The sequence below is a fragment of the Jaculus jaculus genome, chromosome 1 (genome assembly GCF_020740685.1).
Source record: "Jaculus jaculus isolate mJacJac1 chromosome 1, mJacJac1.mat.Y.cur, whole genome shotgun sequence".
Classification (NCBI taxonomy): Eukaryota; Metazoa; Chordata; class Mammalia; order Rodentia; family Dipodidae; genus Jaculus; species Jaculus jaculus.
This window is the reverse complement of record NC_059102.1, coordinates 267864452-267880347: the sequence shown is the minus strand read 5'-3', so window position 1 is coordinate 267880347 and position 15896 is coordinate 267864452. Positions and strand designations below refer to the sequence as shown.

The 15896-nt window shown below is 41.8% G+C and overlaps 1 protein-coding gene across 2 annotated transcripts in view; it reads left to right on the top strand.

Annotated features, from left to right (window-relative positions):
- The window catches only part of Maf (MAF bZIP transcription factor), a 32014-nt gene extending 18141 nt beyond the window's left edge, over positions 1 to 13873 (top strand). For both annotated transcript variants that reach the window (XM_045140915.1, XR_006634630.1), the window contains one exon: positions 13027 to 13873. The gene's annotated coding sequence lies outside the window, so the exon portion shown is untranslated. The remainder of the gene's footprint in view (positions 1 to 13026) is intronic.
- Positions 13874 to 15896: the final 2023 nt, after the last annotated feature.

Sequence of the window (15896 nt, the reverse complement as noted above, 5' to 3'; positions counted from 1 at the left end):
AAGATATTTGGAGTATCTGTCTTCTCCATGGTGAGGGCAGCCAAGAGAGATCAGAAATCTCTGTCTCGAAGCTGACCTCTCTGTCCCAGGGCTCTGGGCTGCCTCTCATGTGCTCCTGTGGGCAGCCCTACTGAAAGTTACGTCCTGATGCTCAAAGGCTGTTTTGTTATTGTTTTGCCAAGCTTTAGTGTTTTTTTTTTCTTTACGTTTTTTCCCCTTTGAAGCTCTAAACACTTTCTTGTCATTGCCTAGTAGGATGAAAAGGCAAAATGTGTGAGCTACCACTAATTTTACTGGTGCTTTTAGAAGATGGTGTGGGGTTTGCACTCTCAGGGGGCACAGAGTAGGATGAGCTCTAAATTTCCATAAGCAGCAAGGCTGGGAATGATGGGAGTTTTCCCCTTCTCTCCAGGCACTTTTGTAGACTTATTCTACACCTAAAGTCTTTCAGCAAATTCTTTTCCTAGACTTCTTGCCTCTCCACATGCTCAGTGTTCTACAAATCCAGTGGAACCACCACACCAGAATGTTTGTTCTTGCTGCTTCCGAAGTCTAGTCAAGGTTGGCTGTCTGTGATAAAACTGTCTGTAAGAGCACTGTGGAGACTCGGGAAATGGTGTACTACATAAAGCACTTGCCTGTGAGATGTGGAAGAAGACAGGTGAATCCCTGGGAAACTCTCTAACTAGCCCAGCAAACACAATGGTGAATGAGAGATCCTGCCTCAAAGAAGGTATTCAGGTGTTCAAGACCTATACCTGAAGGTTTCCTGGGACCTCCACCTATGCACCATAGGGCACATGTGTGCATGCATGTGTACACACACACACACACACACACACACACACACACACACACGCACGTGTTCTAAACATTGCTCTTCATAGGCAGCTGGGCAACCTAGCCATTTGGAATGTCAGATCTGTATGCTTCGTAGCATTCTACAGGATCCTAGTCTAAAGGCAAAAATGGGGACTATGGTTAGAAATAGCATACAACCTTGCAGATATATGGACAAACAATACATCTAGCTCCCAAATCAGGTTTGCAGAATTAGAGCTGGCGAGTTTCAGCCTTGACTCTAGAAGAGTACAAGGCACAATGAGAGCCTCCTGCCTGAGAGTAGGAGGTACCACAGGCATTCTGAAATGTCACCCTGTCCCAGAGAGAGGGGAAAACAATCAAGTAATATGTGTTCAAGTTTTCTCCTCCTATTTCATTTGAGTCATGAGAAACTTGCCATTGTAATCATACTGAGGAGGTATGGTTGGCATGTGGGTCCTGCAAGGTGTTTCTGTATATCTTTGCTCCACATTTTAGTGTCATTCAGTTTCTCTCCTCTTCACTAGCACCATTCTTTTTCAAAAACAAACAAACAAACAAACAAAAAACATCTTCCCATTATATTGCCATGATTAATGGGTGAGACTCCCACTTTGAGGAAGATGAGAGCCTACCATGCGAGTTTATTGTCAGCTCATCAGGAGTCATTTGAAGAATGATTGAGGATACAATGACTCTAACAAGGTTTTTTTTTTTTTTTTTTTTTTTTTAGTATTTCTTTAAAATTTAATTGGAATGAGGCTACCTTGAACTTTTTTTTCCATTCCTCTCCTTTTTCCTACTCCCTTTCCTCCACTTTGTTTTTTTATTACAAGTTACAATGAGGACACTTGTAATTTCCAATCAAAGTTTGGTGTCATTGAGCTAAGCTGTACAAAACTGACTTTGCGGGTTTGCTCATAGCATAAGTATTTTTGGGAAAAAGCATCTATAGCATCAAGGTTTGTAGAGTTGAGGCGATATCATCTGTCTGCATGAATATATATGGATGTGGTTTGTTTCAGAGACTGTTAAAGCTAGTTCTGAACAAGTGTCTTTCAAAACTAGGGCTTTGAAATATTCCAGTGGGTGGACATCATGATCAATGTCTAAGCATTTTTGTACTAATGGATTTCTAATTTGTGATTCAGATGCCATTCATAATTTCTCCTACCTTATTTTTTATCAGTTATGTTATTTGTGCACAGAAGAGTCAGAATATGTGTGCTACAATTTTCCGTCTGTAAGCTATAGTACTCCTTGGCTTGGAAGGCTTTTTTTTTCTCCTTCTTCCTAACAAGGAAGCTCATTTAGAAAGAAATGTTTATGTGAAGTGCTTGTCAGTGGCATTTTTACTGGTTTGCTAACCCAAAGGTAAAATATAAAGCCATGTCTTTTCCTCACTGGCTTGTTGTGAGTGGAAGGGTCCCTCCCTTGTTAGCTTGATAAATAATTTTACTAGGGGGACTCGGCTGTGTTTTTATGCTTGCTGTCTATTTTCTGCTTGCTGCAAATAAATTTCTGTACTCAGAGAGTACTAAAACTCCAAACACATGGTATTTTCCCACTTTACTGCTCCTCTCCTGAAATATTTATTCGATCTAGTGTTTTTAATTAATTTTTTAAAGGAAAAAATAATTCGTGATTATATGGGGCAAATATTATTCATCTATTTCTTGGGGCCAAGGGTTTAAACCCAGAAAAACAGCCCTTTGAGAAGGAAGCTTTGTGTGTCAATCTTTGTGTCCTTTTGGTCACACTGAACACAAGTATTCTTTATTGGAGGGAGGTGTCCTAAAGTTTCTTCATTATGTTTTTTCTTGTCTATGTTTCCAGCTCCAATGATGAAGGCATTAATGTGAGAAATGAATAAGGCCATACAATTCTACTTAGAAACAAGACAACAAACAATAAAGCCTATACATATGAAAAATGATAAATTTGTGAAAGTGGAGGTGAAGAAATTGATCACGGGTTTCAATGTAAATTTCATCATTTACTCAAATCCTGAAATTTAGTCTTGGGATTTATGAGTGCCAAGGAGAGCTTTTGTGGCTTGCTGAAGTAAAAATGAGCCCTTGACTTAAACCTCAACAAATATACCCCAAAATGCTGCAATAAAGTAAGGCACAAATCAATATGTGCTATAAATTACCAGTATAATAAATACAGCACATTAGAGATATACATACAAAACAATGTTTAATGAATGTTAGTAAACTTGGGTATCATTTTAAACTAATGCTGGGATATTTCATTAACGATTTTTTTATACAGTTAATATATGCTGCTTGTTATTTGCTACTTGTTAATTGCACATGGGCACAGTTTTATTTTTTGAAATTGGACAAAAAATGTTTTACAAGGGTACCAGAGACACATTTGTACCCAAAATGCCAGGGCTTGTACCATGTATCTCAGGTATTAGAGAGACTTAATGGGCAGTTGTCAGAAAGTTAGCTTTTCTGAAGGTGACCAGAAAAGGACAATTGTCCAAAAGGGGTCCCTGAGCCAGTGTTCTGACATACATGGAAACTAGTAGTCATGAACTTATTATTTTCTTGAGCAGATATTATAACATTTAATTTAAAAAAAAAACACTATCAAATTCCCCCCCCCCCCCGCCAAGAATTCTGAAATTACAGGAACTATTTTGGGAATCTTAAAAAAGATATTTAAAGGAGAATTGATACTTAGCATCGGTTCTGCTCACATAGGGCTGCATTTGTTAAGAGTTAAAACAGACCTTCAGGTACATGAGCACTGGCAAGTTCTGCCCCGCTCTGCCCTTCACAACCTTGAAAGATAAGCAAAAACTATAATAGATCAAGCGTCTCCTGGGAGTCAGGACCCATGCCGGATATTTCTTTTTGCACGTATATGTGTGTGTGGTGTGCATGCGTAGGTGAATACATATCTGTATGCCTATGGGACGCTTGTGTATGGAAGTGCATGTGCATATGTGTATACAAGTGTGTGGAGGGCAGAGGCTGATGTTGAGTGCCTTTCATAATCACTCTTCCTTTTATTTACTGAGGGAGGGTCACTCAGTTAAACCCAGAGCTCCCAGAACTAGCAGATTGGGCTAGTCTACGTAGTTAGCTTTCCCCAGGGATCCTCCATCTCTGCCTCTCAAGTGCTGAGGCTATAAATGGGCCACCTTAACCCCTGGCATTTATGTAGGTGCTAGGAATCTAAACTCACATCAATTAGTGCTTGCATGTCAAATATTTTACCCACTGAGCCACCTCTCTAGCCCCTAAGCCAGCTTTCATCCTTAAAACAACTAGAGGAATAGATATTTTAATCCCCTTTAAAGCAAGAGCCCAAAGCAGTTAAGGTGTCATTTGATCCTATACTATGATTATGCCTATGTTATAAAATACCAAGTCTGCCAGGGTCAGTCTCTCTCTTCAGCCTTCCTTGATCACAAGGCCCAATTTTTAGCCGGAATTTGTATAGTGGGTACCCAGGTGTTTCTTTTTCTTTTTCTTATCTTTTTCTGAATACAGTTGAGTGAAACTCAGAAGAGAGACACATAATCTGGTTGCTATCTAAAGGAGCAAAACAATGACTCCTCGTGGTCTTGATCCCAAGGACCCTTCCAGCTCTAAAACCAAATGTGATCCTGTGCTTTGATTTTGTTGGGTAATGGAATAGGTTTTCCTGCTCAGAAAATAAAATAAAGACTGCCATTGCAACAGCTTTTTAAAAATAATAGATGGTACATTTCCTTAATACTCTACAATGTGTAAAGTGTCAGGTGTACAACTGGCAGTCATGAAATTGCCTGCCAGTGAAGACAAATCAGTGTTAAATCAGTCCAGTGAAAGCCCAGTTTAATAAAAATTGGTCAGCAAAATCTCTGTTAGCATAAACAAGAATACACAGTTTCTGCATTTGTAAGGTAGGGATTGCCCCTGAAAGGCATGCATAAATGATTAAATATGATAATGTATGTAAAGTACCTGGATTAAATATGTTAATGTATGTAAAGCACCTGCACAGGATAAGCATTCTGCCATGTTTGGCCATGGACAGTGTTATATGGGATGAAAATTTGACCTTGATACCTTGCAAGCCTTCATTTACATTAGAACGACTGTGTGACTATGCTGTTTAACTTTGCTCTTTTTCTTTAAAATAAAGAATTTCAAGTTTGAGAAATGGATGATAACATGGAGCCGTAGCTTATAGTTCTTCTGTGCCATACTGTTAGAAAATAATCCCTTCACCCAGGAAAAATAAAATCAGTGTGCTTTGGAGAACTCTTTGCTCAAATAAGTTAGAGAAATCATGTGTTAAACATTAATTTTTGCTCATCTATCTCAGAGCCTCTGTATGCTAACATATCCATCTTGTGTCCATATTATTCCAGCACAGAGAGGACACAGCATTTTCTGAACTTATGTAAACATGGCACCTGGGTTTTAATCAACCATCTCCTGGAAGTAACATGGGGCAGTTTTGATAAACCATGGCCTAAAGCATTGAGATCTTGGGTTATTTCATTCTTTCAATGCCAAAGGGCCTCTGGGCCAATTTTTCCCATGGAACTCCTGTTCTAAATGGCCAGTTTATATTTTTACATATTCCTTTTACTCACCCCAGTAAGAACAAAGATGTGATTCCACAGATGTGTATTCAGAGAGAAAACTGTCATGGGATTAATCTTACAAATATGTACAATAACGAGAAGGGTTGTGGGAGTAGTGCCGGCTTTCCTGGATTCCCCATGAGATTTATGAGACCAGTTTGGGATCTCTGCTGCCATAGAACACCAAAAGGCACTGTCTAACTTGGCCTACCCATTGGTGTCTGGGTAAGCCATGATAGGAGGGCAGAGGTACTGCAAGAAATAGGTTAGTTCCCTGGGGTCCTGACTTGCGATTTTTTTGGCTATACCAACTGCCTTTAGGCTTGGATTCCTTTAATACAAGGATGAAGGTGCTTGTAACAATGTGAATACAAGGTGATTTGGGGGAAAATTGGTGATGGAGATGTATTCTCTCTGACCATTTTCCTATCTTCTCTCTTTTTTCTTTTCTTTTTTGGGGGGGCAGGGGAGAGAGAGAGAATTGGTGTGCCAGGACCTCAGCCTCTGCAACCCAGCTGCAGATGCATGTGCCCCTTGTGTGCATGTGCAACCTTGAGCATACTTGTCTCACTGAGCATCTGGCTTACATTGGACCTGGAGAGTCAAACATGAGTCCTTAGGTTTCACAGGCAAGAACCTAAACCACTAAGCCATCTCTCCAGAGCCTCCAGTTCCCTTTATACACATAAATTCCATTCTCTATACAGACTCTGCTTTGGGGTACCCTTTTATCCCACATGTAATGCTACATATCTCCACATTTGTGCCCTTTCTTCTTAAGTCCACCCCAGCTATTGGTAGAAGGAGAGTCTGAGTTCCAGCCCTTGGAAGAGAACAAACTATCTCATCAGCAGTAGCTAGGGTTGGGTCCTCATGGCCAAGCTTCCTGTTTATGTTTTTTTCTTAATTTTTAAAAATTTTTTTTATTAACTTCCATGATTGTAACAAATACCCCATGGTGACACCCTCCCTCCCCCCATTTACTGCTTTGAAACTCCACTCTCCAAGAATGGGGTTAGGCTGGGCTAATGCAATGGGTCAGTTCCCTGTATGAGAGATGAGAATTTGCACCTGAGATTCATCTATATGTCTTTTGGAGGTCGAAATTTGAGGGGCTGGGACATGAACAAGTCTCTGAAGCTAGAGGATTGGTTGACAACTATAGATACTCCAGAGGGGATGGGGAGGTGGAGATTTCAAAAATTATTGATGCCTACCTCAGGTAATGAAATAGGAACCTCAAAGGGTGGGTGGGGCTCAGACATCAGTGTTTTTATATTAGGCAGTTCCAGCAGATTCCAAGAAGTCAGGGGACACAAGCTTCTTCAGAAGTGCAGAAAGCAAAGAAGATACTGGCGAAGTTCCCACATTTTATTGTCCATCTGACAAATCAGCATTTTTTTTTTTTTTCGTTTTCCAGGTCCATTTTAAAATGGGAATGGATGAAAAACTGCTTTGTGTTTCCCAGTGCCATCTGGCCTTCCCAGTTCTTTACTTATCAGCTCTATTCATGATAAGCAAGGCCAAGGCAGCCTGATTATGTTCCTGGAGAAAGTAGACTGGAGTTGGAAGCTTTGATTTTAAACCTGACTTAGCCACTGAATAGTCACGGGACCCAAGAGGGTCACATTTCCTGTTTTTCTTGCATGATTACATTCTTTTTGTCCAGAAAGTGGGTCAATTTACCTAGAATCTAGGGCCTTCTGTAGGTTAAGCAGTCATCCAGCTTTCAGGTCACCTCTTCATGGACCAGCATGGGAATCAAAGAAAATATAGCAGATTTGAGCCAGTAAAATGGTTAATTACAGCAGATTTTTTTAAATTTATGCACAGTAAAAGGAATAATGTATTCAATAATTGAGTTGCAAAGATACATGTGTTCTCAGATTATTTGCACCAACTTTGAGAAGATACCAATAGCATATTTATAAGATCTGCCATTGTTTCATCAGTCACTTAGTGTGTGATAGGCGTTACAGTACGTATACACAAGTCCAGAGAAGAATGTCACTGGCTTGAACCAACCAAAATGTTCTATACCACCCTGTCAGTCACACTGATTATCTGCCAGAATAAGCAGTTAGGTGCTCAAACACACACATCAACTTGTGGTAGGAGCCCTTAGTAGTTTGTAAATTGCCAGGCATAAAGGTGCATGCCTTCAATGCCAGATCTCAGGAGGCAAAAATAGGAGCCTCACTGTGAGTTTGAGGCCACCCTGAGATTACAGAGTGAATTCCAGGTCAGAATGAGATAGAGTGAGGCACTACCTCAAAAATCCAGAATAAATAAATAAATAGTTTGTAAGATTTTCAAGAGAGCATCGTTGCCATCTACCAAAATTAGAAGTTGTTCTCTATATTATCTTCCATCTTCTGAAAACACTCCTGTTCTGACATCTCCTTGCCCCTCCTATGAGCTATATTTCCTTTCCTGGACAGCTTGTTAAATATCGTGTGCACCATGGTTGCTTCTTACTCCCTGTTAGAGATCTCTTGAAAATGAATCTTTCTCTTTGAATGCTTTGTCATCAATATAATTATATTTCAATTATTTTAGTATTTAATTCAATAATCCACATAGCATATTACATGTATATTAGAAAATGGAATTGGTATTGGGTATTTAGATGGAATAAGCATAGTATTAATATATGTGTGTTGGGAAGGAAGAATTGTCCCAAACATATACCAAGATAGGAAGATAGAGATGGGTTTAAGGAAAAACTGCAATGTCAGGCCAGGGAAGAACTGTGAACTAATGGCTACAAAACAGAACACAGGAATGAAAAAAGGTGGCTGGAGCTCTGGCGGGTTGAAAGTTTCCTTATTCTTCCACTATTTCTGCCTGTAATTCATTTTTCCAAGTGGCGGACCTTTCTTTGGTTCATCTGACTCCACGTAGTTCCCCAAGTGAAACAGACTTAGGTACATTCAGTGAATGAAAGCTTCATGAAACGGAGGCGATGGTTTGTCTATTCTTGCTCTTGTTCATAGCATCTGCCTTGTCACAGCCCACAGTGTTGGGGGGAGGAGAAGGAGGGGCACTTTTCAAAGAACTACATGGGGATTTGGTCACATGTCTGCCATTAACATCAATTGCAGACACAGGGCAAAAATGCCTGGCACGTTCCTACACATGCCTCTTTGAAAAACGTCCCCTCTGGGGTTGCTACCAGACTCCCGTCCACTGACACAGGATTTGGGGCTTTGAAGTCGGTTGTGGAAATTTCACTGCTTTCTTTGACTCCAGCAAATTGCTCCAAAATGCTACAAATGTAGAAAAGACTAAGAAAGCTTTAGCAGCAGCTTAGAGATGGAATCCCCTTAAGCCATTGACAGAAAATGTGTTTTTTCTTTTGGTTTTTAATTTGTGAGTTATATCTTAACATACAGTCATGCAGTGACAGTCCTCCTGGGTAGAAATGAGAGAGCTAGGTGAAGGGTGGTGAGCAAAGGGGGAGCTTTTGCAGCTCTAATTCTCTGACCTCGTTGCATGTGGGGAAGTCCCTGAACAGGGGCAAGACTGCCTGCGGAGAAATGATGTACCACAACGTGGGGTCGAGCATTTTCCCTGTGCATAAGGGTGTGACCTGGTATTGAGACAAGTTGGCAATGCTGAGCCTGAAAAATCGATAGACCAATTCTGCCTGAACCCAGCTGAGGGCAGAGAGGGAGGGGACGTAAACCATCCCCTGATCCAGAGGGCCTGGTACCTAGATGCTTAAAATATTGCCTGACTAGTTTTCCACGTTGCCTGACGGTGAGCGGGCCATACTACTACATTTTCTGAAAATTTCCTCCAACTAGTTTTACTCTTCACACTCTCACAATTTCAAACGAAATATAGAGTGGTGGAAATGACCGCTAGCAGCTCCCCAGGCTTCAGTTATCGCCTTCATAAATTTAAGGATTTGGCACAAATCAGAGCTTTTCAAACTCATTTTATTTTGTTTTGTTTCAGCAGAGGAACCATTTGTAAAATGAAAGTTTATGTGGGATCACTACACACAAGTAAAATGGGAAACTGCTGAGGGCAGGGTTGGTCTTCTAGTTCCTGGCCTTCTTCCCTTGTCCCCGTTCCTCTGCAGCTTCCACTCCTCTTCAGCAACTTTAGGCAATCTTTCTGTCCCCAGAGCTATTAGCTCAGCCAGCTCCCATCACACACAAAAAGTAAATGCATAAACAAATACCACCTCCCTATTGGAAACACGTAACCATACTTCAGTGAGGAGCTGCCAGTTACACAGACACCAATACCAGACCTTCTTAACCTTATGACATTGGCTAAGTCATAAGCCCTGTAGAAAGGCTACATCCCATCATGTTTTAGATGGGTATGCTACAAACAGCCTCCTGGAAGGATTTTTTTTTTTAATCTGTGTGTGTGTGTGTGTTTGTGTGTGTGTGTGTGCTTAGATGACAGGATAATTTTGGGTACCACTTCCAGCTTTTCACTTTATTTAATATAGAGTCTCTTTGATATTTACTGCTGAGTCTGCCAGGATAATAGGCCAATGGACTCTTGGTAATTCTCCTGTTTCTGCATCCCATCCTTCTTTACTAGAAGGGCTGGAATTATACACACCTGATACTGCATCCAGCTGTTACGTGGCTTCTGGGATCCAAATTCAGATTATCAGCTTGCATAGCAAGCACTTTACCCACTGGGATGACCCCAGTCCCAGCCTCATGGAATTCTTATGCAAGGCAAATGACCCAGCTGAGATGGCATCTAGCCATGGTCTACGCCAGCTGGCTACTCTCATTATCACCCAGGTGGCAACAAAAGTGACCAGTGACAACCATGTCTTCTTTGACTCAAAAACACCAAAACATCCTTTCCGAAACATCCTTTTGGTTAGAACTCAAGGGGATCCCATAGTCTATTGGCAGCTCATTCCTTGCATGTTTCCTGTCACAGGCAGTGTTTCCTTCTGTGTCAGACTAGACTTTGATCCAAGCATCCTACCCTGTCTTTCTCGGCTCCACCTTCAGTGAAGAGCCTTACACAGAACGAATGTCCAGTGAATCTTTGCTAGATTGACTGTCCATCATCTAGGGGCTTGCAAGAGCCAAGTGTGTGCATGCCTTCTCAGTCCCACATGCATTGAGAACATACAATTGGCCATGGTGAGTATATTTGTAAGAGAGATTTATTTATTCTATAGCTAGAGAATCAAATATTCTTTCCACACTTCACCTACCCAGACATTCAGTTGTGTGTGTGTATGTGTTTGTGTGTATATTGGGGGGGGGGTATTGTTGTTACATGTATATGCATCTGCTATGTGCTTGCTTGCATGTATACATTTTCATATGTACATGGTGCATGTGTGTGTACAATTGCATGTAAACAAGTGTGAGCTTGCAAGTGTGTGTACCTGATCAGAGGATAATTTCAGGTGTTTTCCTCAGTCATTCTTCACCTTATTTTTTTTTTTTTTTGAAACCAGATCTCTCATTGGTCCTGGTGTTCCTCAATTCAGCTAGACTAATTAGACAATAAAACCCTAGCAATTCTGTCTCTACCTTCCCAAAACTTGGATTACAGGCATGTCATGCTAATCTTACCTTATTTTTTAAATTTTAGTTTATTTATGAGAGAGAGAGAGAGAGAGAGAGAGAGAGAGAGAGAGAGAGAGAGAGGGAAAGAGAAAGAATGTGGGGAATCGAACCTGCCTCCTTAGGCTTTGCAAGCAAGTACCTAAATTGCTAAACCATTTCTCCAGCTCCCTCCTACCTTATTTTTTAAGGGGTCTTGGGGAACCAAACTCAGGTCCACATGCTATTGCATCAAGCATTTTACCCACTGAGTCATCTGCCCAGCTCTAAGAGAACCAGGCTATTTTTTTTTTTTTTTATTTAACCAGTTAGCAGCATACTAGTACATAAGAAGCCCATAGGAAAAAATATGTCACTCAACTTAGTAACAAACATGTCACTCATATTGCTGATTTGATGGTAAACACAAAAAGAGAAGCAGAGAAGTGGGAGGTTGTTGTGGCTATTGGTGTCAAAAAGGACCTCAGAAAGAGTGCAGGGAAAGGGGAGGTTATGGGCACCTCAGAAGAAGTAGGATGAATACTCCAGGCTAGGGAGAGAAGGAGAGGAGGGAACAGAGCCAGGTTAACAAGCAAGTGACTTTGGAATCTGACAGGATGGTGAGTAGACAGGCTTGGCAGGGGCTAAGGGCCAATGATATAAGGCAATGGCTGAAGGGAGGGATAGGGTTAGCTAAGTTCTTCAAGGTCACTAAGATTTTGTTAAAGGAAAAGTTAAGTTTCATTCCCCCCATAACAGTGACTCCTTCACTGTGTGAATGTGTCCAATATAATGAAATAAAGCAGCCTGCCAATTTTAGTGGTCACCTTAACCTCTTGAGCCAAAGCATAACCTAACTAAAAAGACTCTTAAAACCTTAGAAATGTAGATGAATCCGTGGAAGAGAATCCTGAAAAGAAATAATGAGAGGGTACTGGAAAGTCCTGGCAGCATCTGTCTGATATCAGAGTGGATGGGTCCCAAAACAACCTCAACTGCTTTTTATTAACTTATTGAACTTTGGCCAGTACCTCCCTAAGAACCAGTGGCCACCGCTTCCAGATCAATGGTTCCCAACTTTGGACAACTATGGTAACCATATGATAAGTTTTCAAAATCCCAGTGCCTATGCCCCAGTCCAGATCATTTAAATAAGAATCTCAGAGTAGTACCCAGACACCAACATTCCCCCTAAACTCCCCAGGTGACTCTAGTACACTGCTAATTCTGAGCAATGTCATCTGTAATGAGGGGCTAGCTTTCTTCAGTGTTCCCGCACCACCTGGATCCTTGACTCTTTCCCTAGAGTACCCATTTCAGAGAGTCCTGGGGTGGGACTTGAGAATGTCAGTTTCCAACTAGTTCATAGATTTCCCCCAAAGAGACCACATTTGAGTATCTGAGACTCACTGCCTTTGGTTATTATATTAAGGGACATTTGGAAAACAAACTAATGGAAGAGGCAGGAAGACCAGGTGCCATTCCCAGCTCTGCCATTCTTACACACATGGCATCATTTTTTTTTTTGGCAAGAGTGACTGAGGGGGATATCACTTACTGGGGGCACATTCGGCAACATCTAGAGACAGTTTAAGACATCATTATTTGCAGAGAGGTCCTACCAATCCCCAATGGGTATAAAGTAGAGATGCTGTTCAGGATCTTAAATGCACAAGTCAGCTCTCAACACAAACCATGGTCCAGCCCCAAATGTCAGTCATGTTAAGACAGATACACAGTTTAAGCACCTTGGGCCTGTTAGCTGGAGATAGTCAAAACTGTCTTTCTAGATTGCTGTTAAGAATGGATGAGAGTCTCCAGCAATTTTTCTGTATACAGAAAGTGCTTAAAAATAGGTGGTAGTTTGTCACCTTTCAACCATAGAGAGAACTGTTGCAGGCAGGGATAGGGGTTGACCTGTCTTTCTTCATGGGTTTATTTTCTCTTGTGTGTATTGAGTCAAGTCATAGTGCTGTCTCTCTGCAGAGTAGTTGTTTGGATGAAGGGAGAAAGATGTTTCAAAATCCCTCACATGACCATCGTTTCTCATTAATTTTTACTCAGACCTTGATGTTGAAGGTTGTTGGCGTGGAGAAACTAAGGTGCCGGCTTCCTGCTGCTCATCTTGGAATTCTTTTAAAGAGGCAGAAAGGCATCTTGTGTCTAGTTCTCAGGTTGCAACAGTGGCAAGAAAGCATCTCTTGGTGCACCAGGCTAAACCCAAGGTAGAAACCAGAAGACACTTTCTCCCATACATAACTGCTATGATGGGGAAGAAAAAATTCTGGTGTCTAATTTTTGCTGACATGTTTGGTATAGGCCAGCTTCCATGGGAACTCAATATAGCAATAATGCTAAGAAGACAAAACACCTCTCATCCCCATCCCTGAAGGAAGAATTGTCCTGAAGTGATAAGTGAGTCTGGATGACTCCCCAGAGCTCCCTGTTTTCCAGGTGGAGCAAGACTTGGAACACAAGATGTTCCATCTCCAACATGTACTCGTTTATCCATCCTATGTTTCAAGATGTGAGTTACAACAAGAGCCCTGTAGAGGACACCATCCACAGCCACCTGGCCCTGGCCACCTTGCTCTGTGGAACTTCCAGCTTTCAGCAGAGCTTCAGCCTCAGAGGCAAACCGTCCTTCCACTCATCTGTGGCAAGAATGGATTTTGGCAGCCAGACTTTACTGAAAAACCAACCCTTTTCCTCCTACCCCCAAATTTGAAAACATATTGTCTTCTTTACTGTAGTTCATTTTGCTTTCCAGGGTGATTAATGAATTAAAGATGTAGTGTATTTATTCTTTTGCCTGATTACCATTCTGTAATAAATCTCAGCTCTGGAGTCTGTCGATACCAGAAGGCCAACCTGCCTCCTTAGAAAATAAAGGTTTATACATTAAGCTTAACTTCAAGCTCTTGAATGTGGGAGAAAATTCACCTTCAGTACCTTATAAAAATAAGTCAAAAGCTCAAGGAGACATTGGCTGGTGGGTAGAGGATTATATTTTGGGGGACAAAAGTGAACTTTGCTCAAACCTCCCTAAAACATCATCAGAAGACACATTTCCTTGAGAATAGAACTTACTCAGTAGGAATACAGAATATTGAGCTCTTCAATATATGTAATAGAGGTGGTAGGGAGGCAAGACTGACCCTGATCATGCTCACTCAGAACTCACTAAGCGCTGATGTTGAAATTCTGACCCTTCTGCCTCCACTGTCATAGCGCTGAGACTACGGGTGTTCACCACCATATCCAGTTTCAGTGCTGAGTACCAAACCCAGGGCTTCATGTGTGCTAGGCAAACTACCAACTGAGTCACATTGCCAGCTGGCCCTGTGTCATCTTAACAGCTATTTTGAGAGCTGTCTCTTTTCTACCTGGTTAGCTGTGTAGGGGACCTCATTTGACAGGGTGCACTAGACAAAGCTTGGGGGTTTCATGCATGCCAGCTGGAGAAGAAGCCTCTGGGAGGTAGGAGCCAGGCTAATGAGAAACAGGGCTCAGCACGGGCTCAGGAGTCTGCTGCTCCTGGATTTGCACAGGGTCCTATTCACCTCTGCCTTGTCACTGATTAGCTATGTGACCTTGGCCATCCAGAGGGGCCTCCCAGCTCGACACCCAGCAGAGAAAGAGAGAAAGAGAGAGAGAGAGAGGGAGAATGCACACATTTAGGCATGCACACTTATGTGTGCACTTTTAAATATCTTATGTGAAAGAAGTAACCAAATATCATATTGAATGAGCCACCCTCTAGCTAATACTTGCACTTTAACCATAGGTATAGGTAGACTTTCCTAATGTTATTTATCTGTTCCAAGACAGCCCAAGGATTACCTTTAAGAATTCCATAAAACCCCAAAAAAGTATTCAAATTCTTTCCAAAGTCATTTTTCTAGAATTGAGGCTCTGTGTTTCTCAAGTTCTTTCCAAAGTCATTTCTCTAGAATTGAAGTCCTGTGTTTCTGAGGGCCCAGAGGTGCAATACCTGAAGAGAGGCCCTTTGCAAACCTCTTGGAGAGGCTGTTACTTCCCTGGGCTGGGAGGAGGGTCAGAAATAAAGGCTTCTCTACGCTCTTTAAAAGTGTCTTTAGTAGCTCAGTTGGTAGAGTGCCTGTGTAGCATGGGGAGGCTCACGGTTCCATCCCCAACACCTCATAAACCAGGTGTGGCGGCACAAATCTACAATCCTAGCACTGAGGATGAAGAGTTCAAGGTCATCTCCAGCTACATAGTGAGTCAGAGGCCTGCTAGAGGTCAGGATTCCATGAGCTCCTGTCTAAGATTTTCCAAGTTTAAAGGCACAGGCTAGCTAGATTCAAAGGCTACTACACAGGGCCGGAGTGAGAAGCACCATGCTTCAGTCTTGAACTTCTGTTTTCTTCCCAGAATATGGGAACACAAAGGCCCTTACTGTGGTATGGTTTAGGGTTAGGTGCCAGCAGGATTCCTAGTTGGGATAAGTTTTCCCATAGATGTCAGGTTCTAATAACACCACAAAGTAGGCAAGACAGTCAGCTTGGTCTCATCCTTCCACAATCTCCTCCTTCCATGACACACCATCAAGTTCCAGGGCTGCACATCACCTTCTGAACCATGGGATGGTGAGGGTCAGAGGCAATGTAATGTGGGATATGGACTTTCTTGCTGGCCTTTTTCCTGCCCAGTTCAGTCCTCTGTAGTAAAAATCTCTGAGCCCAGATTTTAAGGCTCTTTGTGTATTAGTCAAGGTTCTCACATCCTAATTGGGATATATCAGATTGGCTTACATGATGTGGTCTGGGTATATCAACAATGGCTATCTGCAGGCTGGAGGACCTGTTGACCCAGTGCCTTAGTACATGAGTCTGAGTGTATCAGCAGACCCCACCTGGCACTGAAGTTAGGAGGGTTCCTGGAGACCCGTTGATTTTCAATTCATGCTGGGA